At 35.9% G+C, this 6,039-nt stretch overlaps 1 pseudogene; it reads right to left on the bottom strand.

Annotated features, from left to right (window-relative positions):
- Positions 1-584: 584 nt before the first annotated feature.
- LOC111146190 lies at positions 585-1,919 on the bottom strand (annotated as a pseudogene).
- Positions 1,920-6,039: the final 4,120 nt, after the last annotated feature.

Genomic DNA, 6,039 nt, shown 5'->3' with positions numbered 1-6,039 from the left:
CCACATCTGTCTCCTCAATGCCATGCTCAACCCCTATTCAATAGAATGTATAGGCACATTCTATTATTTTCTTATTGTGAAAGGAACACGATCAGCTCTCTTTTAGAGGCAATTGTTTAATTTTCCTTAAGTTATTCCCAATCCCTCACTCAGCCTTTGGTATTCCTTGAACTTAGCCTCTCAAGTCTAACAAACCCTCTTTGAGTTTTTCCTGTTCTATTGATGCCACCTTCCCTCTTGTTGTTGTCCATAGGGATACCCTGATAAGCAGATCTCTAATTTCATTTTATATCCCAAGTGCATATTATGATGCTCAGTAATTGTTTCATTTGCTAAATTGATGCATGAATTATTTTACAGATCTAAAATTTTGGAATCATACCTAAATGTTAAATCAGGACAGAATGTTATTTAATATCCAATTTGATTCTTTCATCCAGGCTTTTTTAGCTTCCCAAACTCACTTTCACTTTTAAAAAAAAATGAGACACAGCCAATTTTATTCAAGTTCCTTAAAATTTATACTCAATATGTTGTTTCTAAAATGCATGTCACCCATTATGTAATGGTTTTTTATTTCATCTTTACAGTTTTTTCATCTTGTCTTCATATAGTTCTTCAATAGAGTCCTGAGTTGACCAGTTAGGAGCCTCTCACATACTGCTCTGATTGTTTCTTCTCAATACTCATGGCCAACATCTGGTTTCCAAATGAAAGGCTTTTGGTCTTTTCAATCACTTGCCGATTCAGGTGAGACTGCTTTGTTACCCATACCACATGACCTAACTTAGAATCAGTCTTGACATCCAATCTCACATTTATAATCAAATTTCTAATCCACCTCACGTTCAGTTTGTCTGTCAACATGTTAATGCTGATATACTGGTGGATGAGACAAGAAGTCTCAAGTATGAAGAGAGGAGCATTTTCAATGAAATTCAAAACAACACACCAAGAAGAAGTCATTCCCAAGTACTGACTCACAGTTACTCAGCTTTTTTGGAGCTCCATCAAATCCAACGTTAACAGATAATCATTCAACAAATTCTGTAATTGGGTCTTTATGTGTCTAAGACTCCTGTTGAATAACTTTAACTAGATATTTTAGCACCTGCTGGTGTTTTCAAACATCTTTGTTTGTTATGATGGGTGTAGTCAAATAGCACAGAATCTGTGGACTGATCATCTATATTACATTAACATACTGTTGCTGGTTAAGGAAGAGATCAGTGATGTTATCACACCTTTTGGGGTGGTTGAAGAAAACAAAGTGAGACCAATGGACAAGACATGTTTGCTGCTGAAGTGACCGAAATGGAGAGCTCACAGAATTATTTTCTGTGGTCTCTCTTAACCCTGTAAGTCTTCCATGGAGGCATCCCAATTCCACATTAAGATCTGGAGGCCAGTTTTTCCCAGAGTGAATTCAAAACATTTCTATCTGTTGCTGGAACTGACACTCTAAGGAAATAAAAATATACTGCTGCTGTAGGGTAACTCCCACATCCATATTGGACTTTTGCGTGCCTGTAGAGTGTATCTAAATACTACTGCCTAAAATCATGCTTGTCCATCAGTTAGCCAAACAGCCTCTGACCATCGCTGGTTGACCCATCTGCCTTGTAGTTTCTGGATCAAACCTATTCACCATTGGTTCCATCTCTGCCTGAAGCTGTTTCAGTTGTGCAATGGCTGTGGTTCTTTTTTCTTTCAAAGCATGTAGAATATCATCAGAATAAAGGTTTTTGCATACATTCATAGCAAAGCCCACCACGTCAGTATCACTAAGAAGATCAAATTTTCCTTGTAATTTTTTTTCCCCCATGGTGTATCTTTCCTACAGAGAGAAACTTGAGCAACAGGAAACTTTGTGGATCCAACAAGGGTGCCGCGCAAGTAGTCAAGTCATCCTCCACCATCTTACAATGGAAGAAGCTGCTTTCACTCTTAATACACCCAGAGTATTTTCGTTAGATTTCCGTTGCTTTATTGAAGCAGTTACTTCTGTCAGCTTCCACGAAATACCACTCACTTGCCTTATTTTTCTTCCGATGATTTCCTTCATTCCTTTATGCATGTTTATTGAGGATCGGCTATGCTTCTACTTTTTTTTTTTAATGTGATCAAGATTATATTTTTTTAAGCAGGACTCAGTAGCTTTTTACTCAGTTAAAATTGTTTCCAGATTCTGACCCTACATTATTGCTTAGTCTTAGTCTCCAAAATTGTATAGTATGTATGTATGTGTGTTTATATGTCTGTGTACGTGTATGCACGTGTGTATTCCTAGATATACTCTGCAATGAATTTACTGAGTCAGTTATTGTTATGCACAAGACAGTGAAAAACAAAAGAATTGTCCTTTGGTCACTCTTTTGGTCAAACTCTTAAGAAATATAAATGGTTTTATTTTATCTCCACTGACTAAAATCAAAGGAAATCCCTGTACATTTTATCATTTAAACCTAGGCCAGTTCAACTGAACAATAACTGAGGCTTGAGTTTTCAAGAGGAGGTTTGATTTGCAATGTCGAGGGGAACAGCTATTTCTATAGGACACATATTTGGGAGGATGTGTGCAGTCCTGCAGGTGCTGGCAAGACTTCCTTTGGGACTGAAAAGAGTGTTTGCCTGAGAGAAAAGCCAACCTAAAGGGAAGACCACCTGAGAGGCAGAGAGAAATAGGCTGTCTTCTGATGTCATCCTTCAGACTTTAGGATCCAGCTTTGCTCCCAAACCAGTTCTTATTATTAACCATGAGAGCCAACATTCTTTGTCTGTTCTTTAAACCAGTTTGAATTTTAAAATTTTATTTCATTTTTTGTCACTTGAAACTAATATAATAAAGATAAGATGTTCATAAAACTTACGGATGAATTGTAGGTGTCAAATAAATTACTTTCTCCAAAGTCTATGATCTGAGATATTGACTTAGTACTCATATTTATTCTGTAGGAAATAAATTTTACTTTTGAAAGGATTATTTATATGTTGGGTCCCTCATATTTTGGAATCTCTGCCCAAGTTTGGAATTATGTAGACTCTAGTAGGTTCCAGAGAAGTATATACAAAAACTGGTGAAGAAGAAAGTATTCAAAATTCAATATGATTCTGTCCTCAATGATGTTCCCAGGGAGAATGATATAAATTATCACAAGTATGTGAAACCAAATCAAGCCCATCTTCATATATAAATTTATGTGTAGAAGTAGGTTTCTAATAGTTTCCTCATAGCTCTGTTTTAAGGTGGATTATATAGAATGTTTACCACATGTTTTTCATGGTTTCACTGTTAAGGAGGAATTTCAGCAGTCAAATTACAGTGTCATATAAAAATTTACTCAACAAAGTCTTCTTGTGGAAATCTCAAGCAAAATAGTGTCTTTATTGAGGCACTGTTTGAGTGCTACTTCCTGTTTAAATGAAGTTCCATGGAAACCATGCATTTTGAGGTCCAACATTGAGACCAAACTTCAAGGTGTATTTTGTTCATCTTTTCTAGGCATCTGACGTCTGCACAAATATTAAGCTTTTATCCTGCGAATGCTTTTTCAGGTCATTTCCAGGAAGCCCTGATCTGCTATATTACTGCAGATGGCTGTCTCTAATACACCAATAGTTATTAAAGGCTCAAATCATGGGTTCTTAGATTTCCCCCACATTTTTTTCTCTTTTTTTTATTTGTAAAAGGCTTCTATAGGAATTACTGTACATGCACAAAAAAGCCCATTTAGAAAATAGTTTGTGAATCCCCATTCTGTACAATAATGGTCCATATAACTGTATTAAGTCAGTTCCTTTAATAGGGAGAGTGCCTTTTTAGTTTGTGAGAAATCTGCCCCTGCTGAGATTTGAACCAGGTACCCTTGGATCTAAAAGCATGTGCTTTACTCTTTAGATAAAGTGAAATCTTCTTAAAAGTGTGTGTGTGGAGGGGAGAGATGGGAGTTCTCTTTGACTTTGGAACCATTTCTTTGACAATTTTATTTTTCTTTCTGAGTTACTTTCTCAGTCTCTTCCCTCCGTCCTTTGTTTTACCTGTTCTAGGGTCTTTTTTCATTTGATCATTTGGCTGGTGTTGACCTTTAAAAATAATGAATATGACCCTCTGCATCTAAGACCAGCATTTAATATCTAATAATGGCGATGTTGTTAAACTAAAGAATCTATACTGCCGGGTCTATACTGCTGGGTATAGCTCAAGTCTGCCAGGTCCCAGCCTTGAGCTAAAGAATCTCTAATATTCTCCCAATTCTAAGAATTCATGAGCATAAGTTATTTGTGTCAGGTTAAAAATGGAAACATTTTACCCCCATGGAAGAAAAATGATCAGGTGGTCCTTTTTATTTGCTGCTTTCTGTGTATGGCCTGATGATGGCCATTTTACCAACAGGGCTTCTGGAATACTCTTCTTAAAAGCATATTTTCATAATGAAAGAAAAATTTAACTTTCTATATTTTCTGAGTCTCATTATATATGCACTAGGTACATTCTAAGTGTCCTGTCATTTGCCACCTAGCATCCTTTCCTCCCTTGCAGATCTCCTCAGGTTCAATAAGGTTTAAGGAGAGAATTATAGATACTTAGGAGCTTTTATAAGATGAACTTGTTTTTTTTTTCTCAAAACTAGATTGTGTTCCAAGTGTTTTTTAAAGCAAAATAGAGTGCAGGGATTCCTAATAAATAGATCAGATGGGATAATAGACTATAATATTGCAGTAACCAAAGTGATGCTTCCTCCTCCTTTGTCATAGCAGAGTTCCACTGAGATTACAATAGTCACGGAAAACCAAAGTTTAGATTCTTAGTTGCCATTGTTGTATCCTTAAACACTTCTTAAATGCTCACAATATACCAGGTGCTTTATGGAACATATAAAGACTAGCTCTTGCATAGGAGAAAAAGGTTTATTCAAGGGTGACATTGGACACATTGTAATTACTCCCACTGGAGCCATATGTATAACAAAAAGTGTTTGGGTACAAAAAAGAAAATTTAGCAAGGCATGTTTTCTTTTTGTTGCCATGCCAGCCCTAACTGTTCACCCATAACTAACTGGTAACAATCCAGATCTAGATTCAGTTGTAATTTTTTCAAGGTGAGAATATGGTAAAATTTTCTTATTCCACAGGATCTTTGAAAACCAGTAAAGTCGTGTGGATTCTTTCTTGGGTAGTCAACATCAGTCCAGACCTAAATTCCTGCAGTCACTATGTAGTCCTTGAATGAAGCCACCAGCAATCACTAGGAACTTGAAGTTCAAAATTGACCTCAAATCAGGCAGAGTCCATTGGAAACTTTTTGTTAGAGAGTAATACCGGCTCTCCACTAGACTGGGAGACAAAATATAAACATAAATACTGTTTAATTACTGTAGTCTCCTTAGAGTCAGACCCAGTTAATTACACAACAAATATATGAATATCAAGCAAAGTGCTTGCAATGTAACGATAATTCAATAAAGATCTGTGGAGCAAAGGAAGTTCCGAGAACTGTGATAAGAAATTATGAATCATGATCCTTTACCACAAAATATGAAATTAACATTTGCAAACTAGTTAGATTGATAATTGTAAAGTGTGCAGTCTGAATTTCTATTTCCCTGACCTCTGCTTTTACATACTATAAAATGTCAAAAATAATTTTTCTCTCAGGGTCAACATAGACACCATTAAGTTTTAGGGGCAATCAGAAGTTTCCATGGACCCTCCTCAAGAGATTGCTTCAACTGTTTTCTGAAAGCAATTTTTCTTTTTTTAAAGGGAGAATATACAATTTCAGTAACAGAGATAAAGAGTTTCAGTGCTTTATTGTACTAATTGGAAAAGTTAAGATAAAAAGGTTTGCTACTTTCTTTCTTAATCCTCTGGGGCCTGGATATTAGAAAGTAGGAAGGCACTGGATGCCTAAAAGAGGTAAAATAAATATCACTGAAATGTTGCAGAAGTAAAACAAAAGCGACATTAAATTTTAGACTTTTTGCTTCTGCTTGAAAAGGTAAATGTAAAAGTTGTGTATAGTTATTTCAAATAATCATG

Source organism: Enhydra lutris, unplaced genomic scaffold (genome assembly GCF_002288905.1).
Source record: "Enhydra lutris kenyoni isolate GAN:26980312 unplaced genomic scaffold, ASM228890v2 scaffoldscaffold2, whole genome shotgun sequence".
NCBI lineage: Eukaryota > Metazoa > Chordata > Mammalia > Carnivora > Mustelidae > Enhydra > Enhydra lutris.
This window is presented reverse-complemented; position numbering and strand designations above follow the sequence as displayed.